General features: G+C 36.1%; 1 protein-coding gene and 1 long non-coding RNA gene across 3 annotated transcripts in view; one reads left to right on the forward strand and one right to left on the reverse strand.

Moving 5' to 3' along the window:
* The window catches only part of LOC134664603 (uncharacterized), a 63,425-nt gene extending 39,486 nt beyond the window's left edge, over positions 1–23,939 (forward strand). Inside the window, exon 2 of the long non-coding RNA XR_010098268.1 lies at positions 23,850–23,939. This is a non-coding gene — a long non-coding RNA (uncharacterized LOC134664603). The remainder of the gene's footprint in view (positions 1–23,849) is intronic.
* Positions 1–27,550, reverse strand: part of LOC134664597 (uncharacterized) — a 344,627-nt gene that overhangs the window by 244,930 nt on the left and 72,147 nt on the right. The gene's annotated exons all lie outside the window — the stretch shown is intronic.

A 27,550-nucleotide genomic window follows, 5' to 3' on the forward strand; every position in this document is an offset into this window, starting at 1 on the left:
GGTCTAACTCTAGATACTTATTCGATACCTCTGTCATATAATAGTTTATCGAACACAATACCTAATTACATAAAATAGTGCTTGTCACGTTCTAATAATTACTTTACTTTATTTAACCACCACGCAACCATAATCTGCATTAAATAACCAACACATACCTATTAAGTACAGTCGACGTCAAAGATATGTTTACACTTTTGCATCTTATTGCAACGGAATAAGGTGCAAAAGTGTAAAGATATCTTTGACGTCGACTGTACTAAGGTACCACGCGGAAAGAATTATAATGTATATTGTATATTTACAATTTTATATAATCCTGTCTAAAATCGTAATCAAAACACCAGTGACGTCGACGAACCGGGTCAAATCTGCAGTTGGTGGGTTGGCACTAGAGATGCCCCGAATAGTGAATTTGGCCGAATACCGAATACCTAATATTCGGCCACCCCTCTCGGCCGAATACCGAATATTCGGCGACCGAATATTCGGCATGACATGCGAACATTTTTAGTCACAATTATTACGAAAACGTTCGCCAACAAAGCACAACGTTTGCTAAGATATATTTTTATGATGAACAGAATTAATGAATGTAGTTAGAGTCAATCAAGTCAGACCCATGATATAAATAAAATATTTTGGAATCAACAAATGCTCAAAAACGTACCTTCGTATTTAAACACTTTCCAAGAGTACATTTTAAATATTAAATATACCTAGTTGTTGGTTCTTTTGTTGGGTAATTTTTCTTTTTATGTAGGTGCAACAGGTATTTGGTATTCGGCCGAATAGTAGGCAACATTCGGCCGAATAGTAGGCAACATTCGGCCGAATACCGAATATTCGGCAAAGTGGCCGAATAGGCCGAATACCGAATAGTTGCCGAATATTCGTGGCATCTCTAGTTGGCACACAAGAGAGAGGAAGGGAACGTGGCGTGTTGTTATGCTTGTGAATCACTTATGATGATCACGGCCACTCTGTCAAGATCAAGACTGTCATTTTCGCGGGTATTATCTACCGGACTACCGGAAACCAAAGTGTCATGGCGTCCTGCGCATACGCAAGGTAGGGCGGTGCGCGGCCGTGGCGTGATCTATGGCGGGTGATTAATTGATTATAGACTTCGATCGATTAGCAATTACTAAGAAGATTATTAGAATATTAATGAGATTTCTATGAATCGTAAAGGGTTTACAACAAATCGTAAAGCGTTTAATACTAGCTTCTGCCCACGACTTCGACTGCGTAGAATGATGATGATGATGATTGAAAAAACTACTCTATAGTCCTCTCTCAGGGCCCAAGTAAGTAGATGGTCCCAGTAGCCATGAGCCATATATGTATGCATCAATTTCAAATTACTTGTGCTGCATTTTATGTCAGCGGCCGATCGTAAGATCAGGCATATCGTGAAATTCCTAGGCATATCGTGAAACGTGACAATCTTTGACCCGTTCTCTGAGTCGACGGAGCCCCGCTACGCGGGGCTCCTATTTCTGGGTAGCTTGCCCTTCGACCGAACGAACCTGTCCCACCGAATATATTGGTTTAATGTGACAATCGTCAAAACATTACACAGGAACATTACGATCTGCCTGATCTTACGATCGGCCGCCGAAATATATATTAGTCCGAGTGAAATACATTAAGATTATTGTCAAATCAATATCAGATTTTTATAGGTCGAACCCCTCTCCTGTAATTTTCTGGTCACAAGATGGCAGCCGACAGCAGGCATACGTACGGGAACGGATCGCATCCTCGAGGAGCCGCCCAGGTCCTGAATGAAATATGTACTCTACCTACGTTGCTACAAAGCAACGCGCGCCACGGTCCGGTTCTATCCGGCCCACGGCTATAATATAACCGCGAAGATCGAAATTCGCAAATTGCGGGCATCTTTCGCTGTTACTCTAATTAAGTCTTCATTGGAGTAAAAGAGAAAGATCCCCGCAATTTGCGCATTTCGGTTTCCGCGGTAGGCCTCCAGTTCTATCCTAAATGAGGTACAGGCCGCGTAGCCAAGATGCCAATCGCTCACGCTCCGAAGCGATCGAAACGCAACTGTCACTGTCGCACTAATATGGAAGAGTGATAGAGAGACATAAAGCTTTTCGTTGTCGAAGCGATAGCGATTGTAACCTTGGCTAGGCCGGCAGTTTGCAATTATCACTCAGAAGAGTTTCTATACCGGATGCAATGACGCCTAAGGCGCCAATGTGATAATTTCGCAAAATTTGATAATTTTCAAGCCTTTAATGAATTCCAACGTCATCGGCATTAATATTTATGTACTTAATTGATAAACATCCATTAAAATTACTAAATTAACATAATTGGTCAACAAATTAAGTAAATAAAATGTATAAAAATAAAAAACATTATCTACTTATTCATAAAACTTTACGGGCCTGATTTAGTTAAATTATGTTTTATCCCTTTCTAACAAATACATAGGTCAAAATGACGGATAAGGACAAACGATTATTAAAGTGTCATTCCATAGAACTTGCTATTTAAACAAACCGCCATAATATTGAAACTGTCACTGAATGATGATTTCAGTATGGCGGTTTGTTTACATAGTTAGCAAGGTCCATAGAATGACACTTTATGGCTCCTCTACACGATGGGCCAGCGGCGGCCACTCCAAGGGGCGCAGCCATGCGGTAGAACGAGATAGCAATATAACTTGCTCCCTTTACCGCATTAATGCGTCCCTTATACAATCAAAAAAAGAATTTTCAAAATCGGTTCAGTAATGACGGAGATATGGAGTAACAAACATAAAAAAAGAAAAAAAAAACATACAACCGAATTGAAAACCTCCTTCTTTGATATTTGGAAGTCGATTAAAAATACAAATTATAAAATGGTGTGTACAATTTTAAATATAATGGACCAGGTCATATACAATTACGACTGTTGAAAGTTTTCCATTCAAACCCGCCGTAACTAGAATGACCTAGGATAATGTTAGGAAGTGGACGATTGTGTGTCATTTTCCTCTTGACGGTAGAAGGTGCGCGCGAGCGTATTAAAGTTGCTGGATGTGGCTAGAAGAAGTGTAAAACTGAAGTACGCTGCGCTGCGAGAAACACAAAGTCGTATATTTTCGTCGTTTTACTCGTCTATCTTTAGTTCATCGCGCGATATGCGTTGTAGAGCCAAAAAAGAATAGATAATATAGAGGGGTCCTGTCATAGTAAATGTTGTAGTCACGTAGTCACTGTAAATTTACTGCCATCTATCGACACACGACTATAATTCAAAATAAACACGTGTAAAATTATCAAAAAAATAAATATATATGGATATGGATAAATGATTTTATTATTTTTATATCATTTTGACAAATTATAAATAGTTATATAATGTATGAATGTTTAAATATCTTACTTTTTTTACGTATAATATGTTGCCACGCCCTAGTAGGGTCCATGCTGTACTGAATGAAACTTAAACACCTTTATAAACACCATGGATTGCATCGAATAAATGATTATGATTATGATTATGATTTTGACCCATTTTCATTCACTGATATCTATGTGTTAAAATTGTTAAATATGAAACGGTGTCGTCACGCCATCTAGCCGAGAATAGGCTAAAGGTGTGTGTGTCAGATTTACTTTAATATTATCGTTGATAAAATAGGAAATAAGGATGTAAGGCAGTATTTAATTAAGACTAGTTAATTATTGCTCAAAGTAATGTATTTATTATAGCGACAACTGCAAGGTTTATAATATGAAAAATGGTAGACATTATTTAAGTAATATATTTATATAAGCAGATTGTAAGTAAAAGTATATTGTAGATTTACGGAACAATTAATCGGCTTTATTATCACATCATTCACAAAAATATTATTTTATGCGTAATAAATATTGGTGGCTTAATAGTTAGTACTGGCTACCTTGACGTACACACTTGGCATAGTTTAAAATATTAGGGTGTCTCATAAATAATGTCGGTTTCAATGTTCACTTTCGTTTATTAAATAATCATATTAAAAGAAAACCTTAATATTCAAAATATAGCCCATCATATTCTATAGTCTTAACCCAACGTTCAGCCAACTCTTTGAGTCCTTGATAAAACCATTCTTTGGGCTTAGATGCAAAAAACTGCCGCACTGCATTTTCAACATCTTCTTTTGACTCGAATTTTTTCCCGCGAAGGAATTTTGCCATGGATCTAAATAAATAGTAATCTGACGGTGAAAGGTCCGGACTAAATGCTGGATGTGGCAGGAGTTCAATACCACCAAGTTCATCGATCTTAGCCCGTGTAACTTTCGCAGTATGTGGTCTAGCATTGTCTTGTTGTAAGAGCACCTGGTTTCGATTTACTAAACCTGGATATTTATGCGATAGAACCTCATACATTCGTGTCAGTTGGCCACAATATATCTCGGCAGTGATAGTTCGGCCCTCTGGAATTATCTCGAAATACACCAAACCTTCATAATTCCACCAGACACATAACAAGACTTTTGACTCAAATCGACTTCTTTTCGCGACAGGTTCAGGTGATTGATTCCTGTCCAACCACTGATGAGCCATGTCTGGGTTGTTCATGTAAATCCATTTCTCGTCACAAGTAACGATTCGTTTAAGAAAACGATCGCCTTGCGGCAGGGCAAGGAGTTTTTTGCAAACCTCTACTCGTCGTGTTGCCTGAACTTCGTCTAATTCATGAGGCACTATTCGACAACTTCTATAGGTCTTACCTAATGACTTTAAGTGGCGATGTATAGTGTCTTTAGAAGGTCCAAGTGAGTCCGATAATCGACGAGTGCTGGTACTGGGTTGGTTTTCAACAGCTTCCTTTGTAGCCTCAATATCCCACACGGGTGGCCGACCAGAGCGCGGTCGATCTTCAAGGGTCAAATCTCCACTATTAAAACGATTAAACCAACGCTGTGCCGACCGTTCATTTATCATGTCTCGCCCTTCAACTTCACATATTTTTCTTGCTGCTGCAGCTGCTTTAAATTTTTGTTTCCAATAATGTCTCAACAATACACGAATTTCGTATTTGTCGCCCTCCATATTTTTTATTGTCTAAACGTGTTACGCCGTCAATTAACTAAGACAGTATGACTTAAATATAGTACAACAATCGCACTCTTTACAGAACTAGATAATTGTCGTAACAGGTTACGACTTGCACAAATCGTGGTGTAGTAAGTTTTTAGTTACAAAACCCGACATTACTTATGAGACACCCTCAGTAGTAATAAAGATCGAGCAATAAGCCACATGATGTATTACACCGTAATCAGTTGGAATATACGTTACATAGTAACTATTAAAAACTCATCAAAGGGTTATATTCACATTAAAGATTGTAACGTACATACCATCAGACTATAACACAAAGAAAACATACAGAAATTTATAACAAGTCATAAAATCACAATTAAATAAAATTGACACTTAACTTCGTTCGTCGTCGTAGCTCTCCAACTGAGAAGTGACCCACAACTGTCAGACACCCGCTTATATTCGATTAGACTTCACCCCTTCTACCACTTCTTGGTGGGAATAACAAGTAAGATGTTTCCTGCACATCCGGTTATTATAATAATTCAATTCAACAAATGTATTTGCTGCATTTAGTTTAATTTATTATAGAATAATTAACGCAAACTAATACAAATTTAATATCATGGCTTATTATTATAAAATACTTTATTTACCTTACTTATGTTCTGACAGTTATGGTCAAGAAATATACATGGAGGGTAGTTGTGTTATTGAACAGCAGTTCTAACTTATTATTTCGATATAAGTACGTATTAGCTTAGCAAAAGTGAACCATCTCGTAAAAATGTAAGTGTGATCTTTGTTTTTATACTACGTATCTCACATGTGCGCCATCTATCCGAGAATGACTTTTTCTTGATTTCCGAGGCACGTTTTTTTCTTAGAGACTTTATTCATCTTATAGGACGTTACATATGTCTTTGGTAGAACCTAGGTCATTAGTAATGACTCATTACCTAAAATTAACCGTAAAATCGCCTTAATGATGTCACTCATGACGGTTTCAGATCGATTAAAGTTATCTATTGTTTATCTTATTGCGCTTAAAAATACATCATTGTTGTTGTTACTAACAACAACTGAAATTCAGAAATGTTTTGAACAAGTTCATTACATAATGAAGCCGGCTTAAAATAATCCATTTTTTAGTTAAACAATAAGTAACTTCTTACTCATCTGTCACTGAAAACGTTATATGTATTTTTGGACTAAAATTTATTCCTTAAGTACCTACTTAAATATATAAAAATATGTTACTGAATATCAATGAATTACTATTTGTCGTTGGGAAGCCCATTCAATTGTTTAGCATACTGTCCCGTAATTAATATTCCAAATCCAACTTGGTTTTATGTGGACTGTTACGTCTGTTATTTATTTACTTGAATTTTTAATTCAGGCAAGGCCCATATCCCATATCATAATTTTATTTACATTATAAATACAAAATTTATGGTAAGATTGGTAAGGCATGCATTTTGCGTTACATTGCGGTATTTGGTGGGGCAATTGAATTTAATGTACTGTGTCATTAGCAAATAAAAATAAAATAAATAAATCATTTCTTCAGATAAACCCTATTTTACAGTTTTTTTCATCTGCCAAACTGCAGGACAGTTCGTTGGCAGAGGGAACTCCCTTAAAACATAAATGGGTAGACTTAGCTAATTGCCTAATTAATTGTTAACTTAATTACATCTTATTGCTTATGGTGGTAACTTTAATTTAATTTTGTTTAATAGAAACATTTTCATTTAAATTAAATTTAAACATCCTAACTGATTTACATTCCCTTATGCAATGTATCGAGTATTGCATCCAAGTTCTTGATCCGTCTTGGGCTTAAAATTATTGCAGCGCAGTTGACCCAAAAGTTACATTGCCACTTCCATCCTCGCTACGTCTACGCTAACCTTTCGAACGTTCGAGTCCTGCCGTCGGCCGCGCCCAAGGCGACCCGCCACAAATAAGACCTAAACCAGCTGTTACTTGCACTATTGGTTTTTATCTATTTCTACATACATGGAACCACAATTACACACTATTAATACATAGTATTACTTCACATTGTACATATTCCTACCCCGTTATAGAGTCGTACTGTCGGACCAACGTCAACTTTGCACAGACGGGAGTGATAAAGTGTAGACGTATCATCAATATCATCATAAAATGTCAAATTCACACCACTCACAACGTTTCCATCTTCACTTAGATGGTTGGCAATCCGTTTCTTCTTCAAACTGTTTCTCCAAAAAATTGTGCGAGATTTTTTTCAAGTTCGAATGTCGCTTTACAAGTAAAACCTGATCAGGAATACCTATACCTATTGACCTACCTATGTGACTAGTTAGAATGTACTGTATAACTTTTGTTAGGCTTTAGAGCCTAACAAAAGAGTTTTTAAAGGGCTTTTAAGAGGTCAGATTAGTCTGACCTACTCTCTTGCCATTATAACTATTAGTACTCAGTACATAGTTTGTCTCACACAAGGGTCTGCTGTTTATATTTAGACTACTTCGTACTTCCGATCTTTTAACCTTTTGGCCGCCGGACCTAGTCCGCAAAGACGCTCACTCACACGCCAGAGCAAATTTTAAGTAAACAACTAATAAAAAGTTTAGGGATTGCAAATAGTGTTATCGATATTTACAATTTATGGTAAAAATCTTTTCAATTTAGCTTTGTTCTTATCCAGCTTTAATTTATTTCCAAATTGCCAAAATTAAACATATGTTTTACACCCGAAAATGTTTAAAACATAGGGATTTATAATCAAAAACAACACTAAACAATGTCGATTCAAGACGTAATATCGCCGCACTAGGCTGTACGAGAAGTCTTTTATACAAGACAACGGCGCGCATGGACTGTCCGCAGTGCACACCGACAAGGACTGTTTCCGCGCGGATTAAGTAATAATAGCCTCTAGGTCAACGGCGTAAGCGCTTGTCGGTACGTAAACTTTATTAGCGTAACGTTAAAGCCGCGCATCATGTGTCGATAACGTAAATATACCGGAACTGTTTTGGTGAAAATTACACGTGGGTTGAATTTTCAATGAGTGAAGAAATTATTCCGGAATTAGAATCATTCATTATAATTTCAGTTTGGTATACATTAATCTACTAAAATCTTACCAAATTAACGACGAATTGTTATAAAAAAATAACACATTGATGTCAATGTTAGATAGGTACTTACTTTTAACAAAAAACTAAAGTCTGATAAATAGGTATGTCCATCTGTACTAGTCTTATACGAAGCGGTCGCTGCGGTTTATCCCTTCCCACTACGACGCTATCAGCTCAAAATAAAATCAATTATTTATTTTATTTTTTTATTTATCTTTTCTGCAATTAGTCAACAATCCACAAGGGGAAATTTACTTGTCTGACCCTAGTTTTTACAGCTAAAGAAGCTGCCTGAACTTTACATATAGTTATTATGCCTATCTGTCTCTCGTTTATTACCTACTCTTTACCAACAATTGGCGATTAACAAGGTTTCAAATACTTAAATAAAAACATATTTCTGACTTTATTTTACTTTGAAAATTCCCATATCGAGTTAACATTCCCATCCCTAGCTGTCTTGTATACAAGACAGCGGCGTCGAGGGACATAAAAAACGTTGAAATTTGGAGCAATTTTTTTAAATGCCTTATTATAAAAGAATGGATTTACATATTTGTTTAAAATGCAAATAAATGAAAAAACAAAGACCTAAAATATGAACAAGAGTGTAAAAGAATTTGCAATTGTTATTATTTTCACATTAACGGAGTGGTTGAATTTGTGTCTTGTATACAAGACGACGGCGCCAGCGTATCGTTTTCTCGTTGTCTTGTATACCGGACAACGGCGGTCAAAGGGTTAACATTAATGTCGCAGCAATACATGCGAAGTGCACACCGTTAATCCCATTATAATTCTCGATGTTTCTGTGCTATGGGAATACTTTTCGCTTACCGAGCATTTGCTTCGGTCAGACCAGTATATGGTGACCTCGCGGTTTGTAAAGAGTGCATTTGAACGGAGATCACGTTTATACATATATGGTCGTTTGCGAATTCGCTTACGCTCGACTGCTTGGAACAACCCTTGGATGTAATTCCACTTTGTTATCGAACATGCGCGAGTCGAGAACTCAGACTAAACTAGTATAAGAGCGTGTTTCGAATAAGCACAGTAATTTTAAGGGGCTAACGCAAAATTTTAGTTATTATATTGATTTCTCCCCCATTTTAATCAAAGGCAACTGCCATTGAAAATTTCCTAAGGAAAATAGACTATATTTGCAAGGGCAGACTCCAACCAAAACCTTAAAAGATGTAATGCTGAATAGAAAACATCACGAAAACATGATGAAATTTCATTTAATTTACTCTGAAGGGCTAAGGGACGGATTATCATCTGTCATCATGCCTGTCACGTTCTAACACTAATGTAAGTGCGAACTGATGTATGACATGACAAGTGATAAAAATGGGACCATGATACCACCTGCATACCTACCATAGCAGTCTAGTGATGAATGATGACACTAGGGTTGCCAGATTGAAAGGCGCTAATATCGGGAAACAATATCAATTTTTCGGGATTTTGGGACTTAATTCGGGAAAAAAAATACATTCATATTAAAGTGATTATATTAAAAACAACGATATTTTACATTATTGGCACTAAGTCAGCTCGCTTGCTCGGCTTCGGAACTTGAAATTATTGTTTTATAACGTGAAGCTGTTTTTCGGGACAAGTTTCACTTTGTCGGGAATCGGGAACACATGCTAAAAATCGGGAGAATCCCGCCAAATCCCGACCATCTGGCAACCCTAGATGACACCCGAATGATGTGCCCGGCAAAATTTTAAATATAAGTACTATACGAGTATATACCATACGAGTATATACTATACGAGTATTTTTTCAGACTAATTGAAATAAAAGGTAAAAACCCGCGCGATAGTAATTTCTTTCGTCGCAAGTTTCGCGCGGCGCGTCATATCTTTTGTCCCCTTCTAATTTCCTGGCTTTACTACTCTTGACACGGCTTATCTAAGAAATCGACTCATCTAAACACATTCGATAATAACTACACAGACTGCACAAAACATTATGTGTTGGCACTCGGTACTCGACACCAAAATGCGTGTCCCACCGTGGTTACTCGATTGGAAACTTTTTATGGCGAATTTTACGAGTTACGTCTGTCACGTCTGTGTATAAATAAGACTTTTTGTAAAGCAACGTAATAGATCGTTTTCTGTTGTTGAGCCTGCTTAGTTAGTTACACTAGTTGGTTCTTATTATGATGCGTTTAATAGTATTTTATACAATCGTGCTAAAATAGAGAGCTTTTCAATCGAGTAATATATTCACTCATTCAGCGAGCATTACGTGGCCATAATGCTTGCTGAGTGACCTAACTAAGGCAAGAGAATACGAAATTGAGCTTTCACTATTGTATGCTATTTTTTTTTTATGAGTGAACTAAAATAATATTTCTTCTACTATACAACCTATTAATTAAACAAAATTAGATATCTTTCGAAAAAGAGGTTCGTTGATGTCCTTTGGTTTTGTCCTCTTGACAAATTAATTATAGTATAATAAGGTGTTTCGTAATTAACTCATTATAGTTGAGTCGGGAGTCCATAGTGAAAAGTCTTACCATAAATTACGTTGTTCAACCATTAAAGACGAAGAGTAGAAAAAGTATTTATTTTATATATTAGTCGTTCGTTTCCTTCGTTTATTGAGTACTTACTTATCGATTTCAAAATAATTAATAGCCCAAAAACAATTTATTTATCAATATAGAACAACACTACTATAATCTCATCTATTTTCTTAGGTAATTTCCTGATCAAATTTAGTATTCTTTTGCGTGACACCTAGATTTCGTTTCGAAATAATCCGTTTCATAAAACAATTGGTCTAGAAAAATAGATCTGCTCCAGTTTCTATGATAAGCCTTCAATTGCATAACTGCCCTATTATGCAATTATCATTGTCAACAATGCTATTGTGTCATTTTTATTAAGATTAGTCTTATCTTGTTATAATTATGCGCGATTATTTTGCCAATCAAATAGTGTCCATGAGAGCATTGAGTGATGACCTGACGACATGCTTTTGAGTTAGGTACAACCTAATTTAGTCTAATTTCTTATATAAAATACTAATATAAGTATTATACTAATTATACTAGTCATCCCTTTCTCTGTAGAAACGGCGGGTTGCTGGTCTGCCGACGCGAAACGCTTCACTCGTGATTTGGGACGTCGACTCAGACAGAAAGGGGAAGGGTCCCCGCTCCGAGTCGTTCCTTGTGCAAAGGCTGTCCGTGGTGATCCAGCGTGGAAATGCTGCGAGCATCCTGGGCACCTTTGCACCGGGAACGGCAGGGAGCGGTTTGTTTTCTTAAATTTATAGTTTTAATTTTTTATTTGTGCTAGTTGTAATTTGTATTCCTATAAATCAAACCGTGTATTCATTTAAAAAATAAATATTCTATATAAGTAACTATATATTTATCTGCCACAATCAAATTCTTCAGAAGTGAATGAATTGCTAGAGGCGGGCCAAGCTTACTCTGCATGCCATTTGCAACGACAAAATGTGGCAATGTCAAATTTCTATGAAAATATGACGTTTATAATGACATTCCTCACTATGTTTTATTCAAGTTGGTGCAAAATTAGCTTAGACGGACTATGAGCTAAGTTTATAATCTTTTTAAGTGCAAAGCATTACCTATAAGTTTACAAATTACTCAATCTGCGTATTTTACCAAGACTAGGAGCCCTATTCTGATTTAATAATATTCATGTTTTGAAACTGTTATGGATTTGATCTGTCAGCTGTCAAAAGCGACATTACTGAAATTAAAATCAGAATCGGGCTCCAGCATTTATTCAATTTTCTCAATTTCAATTAAGGCGCGTAGGTAGACAAATTTAATTTTGCGTTTCAACATTTAGGACCTGTAGTGTGGGTATTTCCTTTTAAATAATATATCCCAGGACACTCGTTCTATTATTTATAAACCGATAATGATAAGTCGGTGATTGTAATTATAATAACAAGTGTTTAGCAATAATAAGTAGGTAATTAATTAGGCTACTTTGTGTCAGAGCAGTTAAAACTAATTAGTGTTCCATACATTGCACTGGGATTTCCAATTAATAAAGTAACTAACATTCTTATAATTAGTACGCAAATCACTAAATATCATTAATATTTACCTGTGTAAATATTAATGATATTTAGTTTAAATAGCAATAAAATGGTAATGTTTTGGATACCAAGTTAACAAGTTAAGGTACCGTTCGGATTCGGATTACATCAGCATTACTGCTGCACTGAAACATTACTGCCCATTGTCGTAAGTCAGGGCGGCATCATCGATTTGCGACAGCAACGCAGTCGGCAGTTATTTCGCGTTGCAATACTGCTGCAGTAATGCCGATGCCAGTGTGGTCTGAATCCAAACGGTACCTCAAATTATCAACTGGCATTTGCATAAATTATTGCACTTTCTTTTGCCGCTGTCTCTAATTAAAAAGGTAATGTATGACGCATTTTATATGCTCTTATACACTTATTATCTCGATTTTACGACTTTACAGTCTAATTTAAATAAGCAGATTAAAGAGATTTGATTTACACCTCAATGAGATACATTTAAAACCGTTTGTAGTCATATTTTTGGAGTAATTACTGCTAATCGTCATATACGTAAAATAAAATAATCATATTATGTTATGATAACAATTATATCATAGTATAGTAATCTCATACAATTATATCATAGTATAGTAATTTCATAGTATCTCAACTGTTTTCTACTTGCAGAAAAAACAATATCCACTTAAATCTGTTATATAATCTTAAGGTGAGACAGGATAACAAGCAGTGACCATACGAACACTATGAATTTCAGATTTGCTCAAAACAAATTGTTATATAAAATACAGAATAGGTAATATACACCTTTATGTCTTGTTATGTATTTAGTACATGGTTAAATACAAATGAAATTACTCGTACTTATCATTTATTATATGCTAAATCAAAGGTTTCATATTAAGTATTACCTACAGATAGTTTGAAAAAGAAAATTACAGACGAAATAAATACCTAACACATATACCTAACCCAATAATCATACCATAATTTTAGTGGGTACTTCAGCAGGCGGTGCGTTCTCGCGCGCGAGTCTATACCTACTTGAAGTCGCGCTAGATGTACGGAGTCGCGCGCGAAAGCGCAGCTCATGCTAGACCGACAGGAATCTCTAGTGCACAGTACAGTGGCATCTAGCGGACAAATGATTAACTAATTAACTTAAGCAGATAGCGTCTCAATGCATTTAATCGTAGTAGTCAATAGTAGGAACAGTTGCGCCTGTGCGTTTAGCGGTTACGGCGCATTAGCATTGGAAATGAGCGGTCGTGATCAGTGCTCGCTCCGTTGTGGGGCAGGTCAGACATGAGTTATACTTGTTTCTGTAATTCTATTCCGATAAATAGGATCGATTTCGACTAGAGTAATTTTAATACCTTCTAAATTCCTTGAATGTAATGATATCTACATTTTTTCAGCACTTTGTGTTGATCGCTAACTGAAAATTAACTTAGTAGCATGAATGTATGATCATAAATTTATAAAAAGTATTTAAAGTACCTACTTTAAATACTTTTTATAAATTTAATAAGCATACTAATTATTATTTTTGACTTATTAAAAAACTCATCAACCCGCCTAAATACTAATGATAAGGTTGGCGTATTATGGATTGTTTTTATCCAGGTGATAAAAATAACTGTCACTTTTTAACACCGCGGGAGAAAGTGACGGACACCGTTTTATCACGCTGTACTGTAGACAAGAACCAACATCATATCTGTGGAAAACGCAACAAAAACATCGTTTACATCTACAAAAAGAAATTGTGACGTTCCACGGAAAAAGGTACCTTATGACGGCTGGCGCTTACGACGCATAGCGCCGCAATAATATTCGAGCGGCGTTAATAATAGCGTAAACGCCAACCGCCATAAGGTACCTTTACCCGTGGGACGTCACAATTTGGTACTAAAAGTTGATTTATGAAACGCACTTTGAAAAGCGATTAAGATGGCATCTAACTAAATCTATTAAAAAAACTAGGTGCATTTTTGCACTAACGGTAAAATAATGCTCCAGGCTGTAAGTTAAACTAAAATAAAATACCTATTAATCTAACTGATCAACATCACGATGTAATTGTCTTACGAGTGTAATAAATGTTTGCGAATGTTCGGATACCGTTATATGTAGGTAAATAAAGTACCCGTTAGAACTCATTATTTAATAACTAGTTTGCTATTGATTGATTATTTAATAGATGGTTTGATACTTTGAAATAATTATGCTTTTGCAGTTGAGGAAAAAGTAAAAGAGTGCATATTTTACATCCATACCATAAAACTGGCCAAGCCAAATCTAACCTACTTTAGATCTCACATTTTTTTTAAATAACAGCCATTGTTATAGGTATCCAATAAAGCAAAGAAATAGAGTTTAATACTTGTTTATAATGTTATTTTGTTCCTATAAATACATATTTGGATTTTTCATAGAACTTGGCACTCATTTAGATCTCCATTCTTTTTGCGGCGAACCCCACAGCCAAGCATAATTTTTGTATTGAACTTGGCTCTCCTTTTTTACATTTATGTTTTTGATGGGATATCAATACTTTTTGTAAAGAAAACTAGGCAGGTATTGAGATTTAATGTTTTTTCTTGTGTTTCCGCTGCATGTTTTTTACTTCTGTTATTTGTATTAATTATGTGGTGCCGCGCGCCGCCAACGACACACCGTTGGCCGGTTGTTTAGCGCGTATTGCAGGTTTTTTGTATGGGGACCCCCCCTATTTTACAACTTTTTTTATTTTTAGATTTTTTCCTACGCTTACACACAATTACCGAGCTGGATTCCAAATTTCATCCTTCTAGGTCATCTGGAAGTAGGTCAGGTTTAGGTACTATATGTCAGTCACAATAAAAAAGAAATTTGTATGGGGACCCCCCCTATTTATTAACTTTTTTTTGTTTTTAGATCTTTTCCTACGCTTACACATAATAACCGAGCTGGATTCCAAATTTCATCCTTCTAGGTCATCTGGAAGTAGGTTAGGTTTAGGTACTATAAGTCTGTCAGTCAGTCTTAAATTTTACGACTTTTTGACCTTCATATCTTTATAACCGTTTGAGCTAGCTTCATGAAATTTGGGCTTCTAGATGTCCTTATGGATATAATTAAACACACGTAGTTTTATGTGTTTACGTTAAAGATGTTTTGAGTTATAGAAGGGTCAAAAGTGGCACCAAGTGGTTCGTGTAATATTACACTTGGCGCTGGCTAATAGCCAGTTCCTTTGCTTGAACTTGGCTTGACACGCTGCCGCGTGTCTAGATTCGCTATTATTTAAAATGAATTATTGGTTTTACGTACATTTTATATTCGTTATCATATTGAAGTAAAATCGCTTTTTGGACTTTAGGTACTTTTAAAACTTTATCTAAATGGCACACTTTGGGCAAACAACGAAACGTACAATGGCTATGTTTAAGAGCCAAAAAATTCATCTCACTTTTGCCGAGCCCAATGTTAATTTTCTCTTGATATAGGTGTACCTACCTATGTTTGATCGGATCCAAACATTATACTGTTTTAAGGTAGTTTCTTTAAATGGCTCAGGGAAATTAACAAGCCCAGTGTAAACTGTAAACAGGTCTCAGATAAGTCAGATATTAACATATTGTTTATTATCTAACGTATTCAAGATACTTAGGCCTCTGCACTTTGGCAACAATGTAATATTTATGAGCTTGTCACAAATTCAAGACGCGGTGATGTAATGTATGGGGACACTTTCCACAAAAACCGGTCAATGGCGAATACAGTACTGGTTTATTTACATTTTGTAAATGGCACAAACAGGCTTCTAAAGGCTTAAGTCTTCTAAACAACAAGTGTGTAGTTCTCGAGGCTCCTTCGATAAATTATTTGTAATTGATTGATGATTTTTGTGATTTGTTTCATGCCACGACTGCCATGGGTGTCGGGGCCGGTATTAGACAAATGCACACGAAAAATGGTTTTAAGCTTTCGGGAATAGATCAGAGATGTGTTACTCTAATATTGTATAATGTATATGACCGTTTTAAATTTGAAATGCTATTCTATATTGGCAAAGAATAATTATAAATAAATATTTGCGCACGCAAGGGACGTATTCAATAATATTATATTATATGGTCAAGATCGCTGTAGAAATCGAAATCAGTCACCTTACGAGTAAATCGGTACCAAATGTAAGGTAATTCTTACTCAGATAGATAAAGGTAAAATGTGACGTTCCCTGGGAAAAGGTACCTTATGGCGGTTGGCGCTTACGTCGTATAGCACCATATTGGAGCGGCATTAATAATAGCGTAAGCGTCAACCGCCATAAGGTACCTTTCCACGTAGGACGTCACAAATAACCAAAAGACATTAACATCGCTCATAATTTTCAACACGTAAGTTTCCTAAACCACATTAATTATTCCAGATAATAAGTAGAGTAGGACCAAGAAAAGTCTGCAGCAGATTTGATAGGCCACGCAGTGCAAATGTTATTTACACGCCATCATTTTATAGAAGTTTGACGTTTACTATAGCCGTGGTATGGCCGTGGTGGTGGTAGGTGTGGGGACTATAGCCCAAGCCCTCTCGCGCTCGAGAGGAGGCCTGTGCCCAGCAGTGGGACGTATGCAGGCTGAATTATTATTATTATTATATTATTATTTGACGTTTAAAATAACACTTGCACTGCCTGGGCTACCAAATCCGCTGCAGACTTTTCTTGGTCTGACTCTAATAAACATCCATCACTGGTGACAAATAGAAAGGCGCCAAGACATAAACATCCTTTTCGCATTTATCTCGAGAGCACGCTTTACGCTTGACCGATATTCTAGTGGCCGACGAGCCTGGCTGTATTCCTTATGACTAGTTATCGAGTCAAACGTTCTAGTAAACCAGAAGAGGTAACTTTACTATTGGCATTTAAATTTTAAACAATCTTGATATTGTAGTCGACAGTTTGAATTTACCTGTGACCCTTTTTGTGCCACAATGACAATAGTATGAGGACTCTAGCGAATTTCACATTGCTTGCCACTGTTACAAGGTACGAAAAGGGTCAAATTAATACTTTTTACTGTACCTACTGATATAACATTCCTGTTCACTAACAGGACATGCAATACACTTATTGTGATACATAAATATTAAACCCGTGTGTTGTCTACTAGTCGTGCGAACTTCACTATTTATGGTTATGGTTGAAGTTTGTTTGAAAATATATTAAGTATTAGACTATTCCGCATAGTTTTTTTTTCAATGTGTAAAAATTCAATATATGTAGTTGACGTACAATATTGCGCTACCTTAATAGTTATAGTTACTAGTTCGCATTGAGTCTATGCCATAGACTAGGGCTCTCCAATCCGGCCCGGAGCCAGACTCCAGGTGTTCACTGTTCAGCCCTAACAGCAGCAACCAGATACACCCTCCTCCTCCCCTCTCGGCACCGACGGTGGCCCGCGCGAAAATTCTGAGGCGCAATATGGCCCTCAGGTAAAAAAGGTTGGAGACAACTGCCATAGACCGACTCGTGCTCCGCTAGCAATTGGAATATGTATTTATATTTAACACTGCAATCGCACCGTGTCCGAAAACAGCGGAGAGCCAGTCACAATGGTAGATTTTAAACAGGATTTTTTGACCACACACTAGAATTCTGCATAAATAAGTAGGTATCTAAAAGTATAAAGTACACTGAAATTATCTATTTAAGAGAATGTTGGCTTGCTTGGTGTTCCTTGTTTTTTATTCCGTTTTCTCTAACACTCCCTTAACGTATTTAATAGAGGCAGCGGACGCTTTTTGATGACGTGGTGGACCAGCATAACCAAACTTATGAAAAATTAATTTACCCGATCCGACAACCCAACAGACAGTCTTAGCACCGAAAAATTAGGATAGCCAACCTAACAATTTACATACATACAATCACTCCTATTTCCCGGAGGCGTAGGCCAAAACCACGGATTTTCTAACAATTGATTAGTCCAAAATATATTATACAAACAAATATAAAAATAGCCTACACAGTAAATCCTTAAATTCAAACAGGCAAAAAGAACGAAAACCGGGCAAGTGCGAGTCGGACTCGCGCACGAAGGGTTCCGTACCATAATGCAAAAAAAAACAAAAAAAAAGCGGTCACCCATCCAAGTACTGACCACTCCCGACGTTGCTTAACTTTGGTCAAAAATCACGTTTGTGATATGGGAGCCCCATTTAAATCTTTATTTTTTTCTGTTTTTAGTATTTGTTGTTATAGCGGCAACAGAAATACATCATCTGTGAAAATTTCAACTGTCTAGCTATCACGGTTCGTGAGATACAGCCTGGTGACAGACGGACGGACGGACGGATGGACAGCGAAGTCTTAGTAATAGGGTCCCGTTTTACCCTTTGGGTACGGAACCCTAAAAAACTAAAAAGTTACGGTAAATACGTACGGTACGGTAAAAATTGGTACGGTAGGTAAACGTACCTACACATAATTGGGTAGCTAATAACGCAAAAATACACATAGCCGAGTATACTTACTAGTGAAAGTCCTGACGTAAGTTCGGCCGTCTGCGAATGTCATCGAGCAGAAGCCGTATAGTCGCGATCAGATATATCGGAGCGGCCGATGTGCTCAAAATATCTGCTATCGCCATGAAAATAGAGGCTTATTTAGATACCTATTTATGAGTACCCTAAAATATGCCTACTTTTTGCTCTCTAGGGGTAATTGTGATCCAACAGGTTTTATATATGAAAACTGTAGCTAGTTAATTAAGTTGATAAATAAAGAAGATAGTACAATCCTAGAGTTTATTCATTACCACAAGAGCTTAAATTGAGGTGTACATCGAACACTATGTAACAACTTCATTTAAGTGAACATAATATTAGAGATCTACTTTAAATCGGCACATATATATCAGCAAACCAAACACAATAATTTAAAAATTAAAATAAATTTTCTCATTTTGGAGCAAAGTAGGCACTTTTGACGGTACATTGGCATTGACATTACGATATATCTGATGGCGACTGTACCTATAAAAAGTTAAGGCGAAGGTCTGTCAACAAACAAGACGATCTTTATCTTCAAAGTCAAGTTTAATGACAGTTTACTTTTCAATAAACTCCAAGAAGCCTTTTTAAAACCTAAATAATCCGATCCAAACAAATTTCATTTAACCAGCCCATTTAAACGAGTATTGGATGCTGTTGTGTTAGTTATAAATAGAATTTCAAAGTTAACCCAAGCTTCAGAACAAAGTAATATGCATTCCTAATAAATCTTCCCAGGAGGTAAACTTGACAGGTATTAAAGGTAAAGAGATCCAGTTTTTGTGCTCTTTCAAGTTTAACGCTAAATACGTAAAATCCTTCTTCTAATTTGGTCAAACCAAGTCATAAAGCCTTATTGGAACTAATTAATTAAGGGTACTATTTAAACGATGAGCAAGAAAATACTAACCTAACCTAAAACCTAAATGCACAGCAAAGCAGCCTTCATCTGTGGAAATCAGAATATTTTGAGACTATTTTAAGGGACGATCTGAAGTGTTTTGCGTTTCCGTTTTCGACTAACTGACTGACCTCTTGGCATTAATCACTGCCTTATGTCACTGTGACATAAATGACGGTTTCGCAAATTGCCGATTTCCTAATACCATGTCTTGGACAATCTTCCTAATACGGATATTCTAAGGATATGGCTAGTTTGGAGGAAAATATACCCTAACTTTAAATACTAGAACTTATATTCGTGTGGAAATAACGTGTGCAGTAGATTTTTGTGCCCGGCCCACATTGCGAACATGCGGCCGTGTTTACTTACCCCTAGTCCTATATGACATAAGTTTGTTACGTTATATACATATAAATATTAAAATACTAGCGACCCGCCCCGGCTTCGAACGGGTTAACAAATTATACACCTAAACCTTCCTTAAGCATCACTCTAATATTGATAGGTGAAAACCGCATAAAAATCTGTTCAGTAGTTATTGAGTTTATCGCGAACAAACACACAAACAGACAGACGCGGCGAGGAACTTTGTTTTATAAGGTGTAGTGATAAAAAAAATTAATGAGTGACTATCTTAGTTAGTGATCAAATGTCTATTTTTTAGAACAAAATTAAATGAAATACTATCTATTTATTAGGTAAGTACTTATTATGAGAAGAATACCCATTTAATATCTGTAAAACAATATTTATTTCCATTTTCTGGTACAGCTACTTTTATCTGTTACCAGAATAACGATATAAGTAGGTAAACTAGTCATGATTTTTCACTTTCTTATTATTTTTAAGACAATGCCGAGGCACAAATATGTAGATCAAGATCACAGGTAAACTTGAAATTGTCCTTATTGGTCGTTGAGTCGTAGATATCCTAGTAAAAGCTTATATTCAGCAGATGACCCAATTCTTTGATAAGTTCAGAAAAAAGTTACAAAGGTTCTTCAAGTCATAAAAAGTAAACGAACTAGTTTAAGTTTCAAGTCCTGAAAAAATGTATCCCGCCTGCGCACCCTATAAAAAATAACTTTTGATTCTCTTAACTTTGCGATGTCTACAGGAAAGACGGGAACGATTTAAGCATACAATAAAATGCGTATGTCCCAATTTTACCATTCCTACATTGAAATTGCAAAAACGTGTTGCGTATATTCCACAACTCGGTTAATTTGCCATGATTAACACTTTAACGAATGAAGGACTTTCTAATCCCTTCATAATATGATAACTGATAACACTGAGTGTTCCAGTACTTATGATAGCAAAATGCGGATACAGTTAAGACGGCTTAATGACTTAATCTAGGCAAATAACGTCGCATGTGCAGAATTTTTCCCTCTCGTGTTTGTGCAAACTTGATACTTTTCTTACCACATTTCTACTTGGGTGATTCCCACTTCTAGAGCCAACCTGTTCTAAGAATTACGTCAAGAAATAATCGGTAAATGCGATGGTAGTGAGCACGTAATTCTACACAATGTATTGTTATTTTATTACAACACATTCGTAAGAAATGTAGGTAGAGTCAGACCAAGATTTTTATAGCACAGACGTGCAAATGTTATTTTAAACGTCAAACTTCTATGAAATTATCACTAGTACTACCAATATGTTGGTAAATAGTAAATATTGGACTACTAAGGCTGTTTCACATTTATACGTTTTTTTTTCTTGTTTGATCGTTTCGACATACGCGCTTACAGGCGCGCTACATTTCGCTACATTTGGCAAAAGACGCGCTTCCAAAAACGAGCTTATACGCGCGTATAAATCGCTAGTCTGAAACCGGCCTTAAAAGACATGTGAATGAACATCTGTTGCGTCTAGTTCAATATAAGGTTTGTGATATAAGGCATCTTTCACGTCAAGTTTATAGTTATTGCACGTGTATGCGACTAAGAAGGAAGGCGCCCTAATGTCAATCTAGGCTTATCTCGCGTTATTGTTTGATAACTACATAACTATAGTTCTTAATAAGGCCAAAACAATAACATAATTAACTTGCTTACTTAGTAATCTTTACTTCCTCATAATAAACAGACATTGAGCACAATGGATTAGGCAAATTAGTTGAATAAATATTTTTTTACATTTTCGAACCTACTTTAAAAGAAAAAAAACATCTTACAAAATGTATAAATTAAATGATAATTTTGTTTTTATTTTTCCGCTTTTTTATACCTAACTTTAATATTCAACCTGTACAATACTTGTTAATTTAGGGGGGAGGGGACGGTAACGACTCTATTTCAATGAAATTTACTATATGGGGTTTTTCGAGGGTGATAACTCGATCTAGCTAGGTCTTATCTCCGGAAAAACGCGCATTTTTGAGTTTTTGTATGTTTTCCGAGCAACGCTCGGCTTTCCAGACATTTTACATTATGCAAAGTACATTCTTTTCCATTGGGAATTTAAAAAAAGACGACCGGCTTTTCGCACGCTAGTTATTTTGGTGTCACACGCAGAATACGCACCTAATAATCCACATACTATATCTTGAACTGATCTGTATCTCAATCTCACATGTTGTATTGCAAAATGATTCTTACAGTGTACAAATAAAGTTTAAATTCACATATTGAGAAATAAAAAAATATGACAATGAGAAAGTAAAGTACGTTTCCCATGGCTTGCAGATCACGCAATGCTCATGCAGTTTTAAGCCTTTATCAGAGGTATCTAGGTTAAGCGATACATTTTTATTGTATTTTCTTTCCGCATTACTGAAGATTTTAAAACTAATGAAGATGGGACTCTAAGCTTATATGCTCAGGTTAATTTGCCTGCGTTGAACAACCACAGTTTTTTTTTCAGTTATAGCCTTCGAAAGGTTAAGTACGTAAAAAAGCCTTCGTAATTTTTATGGTTCCGTACCCAAGGGGTAAAAACGGGACCCTATTACATACTAATATGATCCACTCTCTCCTGCTAAGCGTTTAGCGGCACCTGTCTGAAATAAAAATTTAACAAAACATATACCGTATATTCTTTATCTCAAAATTCCATTTTCAACATCATTTGTTTTTGAGATACCGCTGTTGGGCTTAGGAGGGCAACTGTCCGTCTGACTGTCTGTCTGTCACTAAGCTGTATCTCATGAACTGAGATGATGTATTTCTGTTGCCGCTATAACAACAAATAAAAGTACGGAACCCTTGGTGGGCGAGTCTGACTCGCATTTGGTAGGGTTTTTTATTTATCCGAACGCTATCATGATCGATGAAATTTTTCCAACTGATTATCTATATCTTAAAATTATGATAAAATACACAACGATATCTCGTGGTTTGTTTAACTCTGGGTTTTCCTAAAGATCTGGGTTTCTGCTTGTTAAAAATTAAAATTAATATGATTTAACTACTAGTATTTTGCTTTTGAAAAATGAATGGATAATTTCATCTCAAAAAGCTTTATTTAAAGAATTGTCTTAATAACTATTTTTGGTAAGGTTTTGAGGTTTTTACCTTTGCATGCCTTTGCTTATTAATAGTTAGGGAGGCGAATAGGGGAATTTTCGGCAATACTCGAGCGTGGCAGTTTAAGATATGAGAGATACCTTAGACCTAATAGAACAACCTTGTAAAGTATTTAGCTCTATATGTAGTGACGCGCGCCTAGGATAGACGATCAGATTAGTAAAAAAAATGGATAGTCTGAAATACTCGAGCGCGTCAGATTAAGATATTGGGGGTTGATTTTAGTGTTTAAAGACTAAATTTAACTAATCTGACGATAAGTCCTTGACGCCGCCGAGTTATAGGGTCGCGAACTTGTAAAAAAAAAACGTTAATCCGGCATTCTCGAGCGCGATTTTTTTATTTTTTATTTTGAAGAATATAATCTAAAACTTACTTAAAATACAAAATCTGCCGGTTTCCGCATGACCGGAAGTGTGGAGGAGCCATTTCGTCTTCCTAAGAACGCGTTGCGGCATATAAGTCGCGAACGATACATTTTACAAAAAAAAAGTTTAAATAAACAAAAAAGGTAATTTTATTTTACACAAAAAAGGTCTCTTTACATTTTTGTCCAAAGTTAAAACTTTTTGACTTGAAGCATCATAAAAACTCAAACTCCCGGTTTTTTGAGTATATCTCGAAAACTGAGGGTGTTAAAAAAAGTTGATATGAAATAACGATGATTAAATTATGTGACTTTTATTATATCTCAAATTTTTTTTTTTCTAAAGCTTCTCGACAATTTTCGTGGACTCAGAAAAAGTTACGCGTATCTGTATACAAAAGTATTATTAACATGTATAGTTTCATGTATGTATATTATTCAATAGCCTGTTGATCCTCAAATTGTTTTTTGGACGTACCGTAAGCAAAACGAAGTGAAGAATTGAAGCAAAAAAGAGGAATTTGCCATAATATGTAATACAGACTGAGCGCTTCGCGGAAATATGCCGTCCTACCAAACCAAAAAACCCTTTTCGGTCAGATTAAGAGAACCCACCAACATTTTTGTCAGATTAAAAAAATATGCTTTCAGGATACCGAGATAAACCTCCCCTATGAAAATCTGACGCGCTCGAGTATTTCAAAAAAACTTTTTTTTTTTGCATTTTCAAAAATTCATCGTGACTTATCGTCACGCCGAAATCGTCAGTTTTTTTAAAGGAAGCTTCCTTGGGGCCTACTTAACACCCCTTCCGAAAATCTGACGCGCTCGAGTAAATTTTTTTTTTTTGCATTTTTGACTACTTTACATGCCTACCCCCACCACGCAAACCGGCAGATTAGTATACCGTTGTTATCAGAGGCACTCGGGGCATACGTAGTATGAATATCTGACGCGCTCGAGAATGCCCAAGTAACTGTTTTTTTTAACATTTTTGCAAAACCGTACACGCCAAACCCACCGCTAAAATGGTTTTTGCCATACGAGCTTTTCTTTTCGAAATTATTTTATCTTTCGATTTTGATAGGTCTCGACGGCGCCGTTGAATTACGCCATTTAGCTACCTCGCCTCCCTAACTATAATTAAAGTGTCGGTAGGTACTCTTATACGGCTCGAATAACTATTATATGTATTGTAAGTATTAAGTCCAAATGTAGTTCATATCTCTCATTAAACCTCCATCAGACTTATTTAAATGGCGTTGGCCCAAAAAAATCTTTAATAAAATGCGGCCTCAGAAGCGGTATTCGACTGGTGACAAGCGGTATTCGACTGGTGACAACAATAACACTTCACATTGCTATTACAACTACTTATGTAATATCTACCAAAATGGATATAAACAACCAGGCGAAAATAAGTTCTGGGCATCGGTTCCATAAAAAATTTTGACATGTCTCCAATGATGGCTCATCAGAACATAATACATAGGTACTTACTTAACTTGCTGTTCAGCGGTAGAAATTGGGTAATTAGTTGTCAAGTCATGGGATGTTGACATAAATACCTACCTATGTAACCAATTTCAAATATTTCAATACATTACGTCATTTGCGATATCACGACCCTAAAAAGTCAGATACAGCCTCAGTCCGTTACTTAGGTGGGCCAAGCAAGAACGGTAATTTTGTGAAAACCTGAATACCTCGTAAACGAGACCCGCTTGAATGTGTGCGATAATCAGTATTCAGTTTTTGTGCAAAATTGCAAATTACTGTACTCGAACCGGCGCGGCGTGCGCGGTTTTTGATAAAATTAACAATTGTAATTTGGAACATTTACATTTAAATGCAGTTAATTTTTTAAAGGCAACACATGCCTTTTTATCGATACTTTAACAAAAAATTTACACTTTTTACTACTTTCTCTAAATATTACCCCGTTTATATCTGTGTGATCGACTCAAAGTTAATTCAAATTAAATCCGATTATTTGTACGAATGCACTTACTCTTTAGGGTAGGCAATTACTTAGGTCTAATGTTGCTTATTGTGATAGTCAATATGTGTATGATTGCATTATAGGAGTAATTTATTTGAGTTTTAAACTTTTTACAATAAACTTTATTGTTACATTTGCATACCTCAATAGAAGCGCACGTAAGTTGATAAAGTTATAGAAGTTCATCGAATTTATTATGACTTCTATTTGTGAAAAAACGTATCAGAAAATTATTATATAAGTAGTTATTATGAGTAATGTTTTACTGAAATGTATACAGCTTCGACCTATATTTTGCAGCGCATCAGTAAGCGTGTCGATGCATTCCGACGTTATCGGTAAATAGCGTGAATCATCGGCTATCGAACGTATGATATAGACGTCTTGGTCGATGGAAAATATTTCAAAATATTACACGCGTGTTATAAGCGCGATAACAGAATTAGGTAAATATTGTGAAAGTGCCTTTGTGTGCCTTCTTTCTAGTAAGCATTTGATATACTCAAATCATTTCGAATAGACTTGTCGACGCGCCTAATAGAGGCTTCTGGTGACCAGAGGGCTGGCCACTATTTCGCCCAGCGTGCAGCGTATTAGTATCGCCATACAGCGGGGAAATACGGCCTTCTGGCACCGTGCCCGTTGACGGCGATCTGGGTCATTTTTTTATACGTAGGTTTTTAAGTTTTATTGTTTGTTTATTTGTTTTTTTTTGTTTTTATCTATAAAATTTCGAATAGAGAACTGGAGAAATCGCTAATTTATTGAATGACTAAAATCTCAATTCTCTGAAGCTCATCAATATGTACATCTTTAAAAAATATATTATAGACATTATAGTATAGCACATTATATTATTTTATTTTTGCCCTCGCAGTCTTTACCAGTACAGGCGGTCTAGCATAAGTTGTGTTCTCGCGCGCGACTCGACTCTCTCTCGAGTATTAGACTCACGCGCAAGTTCGCAACTTATGCTAGACCGCCAGATCGTCGGACCAGCACCACCTACAGGATCAGAGTGTCTAGCCAATATGACAATCGTTAATAAACATCGCCGATCGAAACTTAAATAATGAATGGAATTATTCTCGTCACTTTTCGTAGAATCTATCATCTCGATACATGTTCATTTGGCGATTGGGGTGTGTCGATGTAGGTATAGGTATGATTGCCATTTAGGTTAGGCTTTAGGCTCTCTGGACTTCATTACAAGTTGAATGCTCCCCTATAGGAGCAAAGGAAGGTGTAAGCTTTATCAATAAATGACCACCTGCCGAACACAAAAATTAAAAATTAAATGGGGACCACACACATTTTCTTCACCAATGGGGAATCGGCGCAAAAAAGGTTGTTACCGCATCGCGTGGCCTTTTGCTGTACGTGGCTTGCAGGGGTTAATGTTGCCTTGTTTATCATTACCTGTAAAAACAGAAAATATAGTTAATTTCATTCAAAATTACGACTTGATGAACTTTGAAATATTTTACATAAGGTTTGTTACAATTGGTTTCGAGCCCAAGTAGATTTAGGTCATATTATTTGTGGGATGAGCAACATGATTAACAATCATGGATGTTTTCAGTCTAGCAAAAAAGAAATAATTACATATTACTTATGTACTTTTTTATTATTTAGCAGACCGGGATATTATCGCGTATAGTTTCGAGGACGGCGTTTACCCCATGGTCATAATCATTTATTCGTAATTCATGGTATTACAGAGATGTTTTGTCTTGTCTCGGAGATGACTGGCAAATTGACATTTCTTATGAATTTCCTAGAAATAGATTGATAGATTTGTATAAGAATGCCACCGAATATAAAACCCCTATAAAACTCCACTCAATGTGGACTATTAAGTGCCTACATACTTACCAAAAAACCAATTTTTTCACCAGACAAATAACTTGTCGCTTAGCAAACTATCATCCCGGATCTATTCAAT

This window comes from Cydia fagiglandana, chromosome 5 (genome assembly GCF_963556715.1).
Source record: "Cydia fagiglandana chromosome 5, ilCydFagi1.1, whole genome shotgun sequence".
Lineage (NCBI taxonomy): Eukaryota > Metazoa > Arthropoda > Insecta > Lepidoptera > Tortricidae > Cydia > Cydia fagiglandana.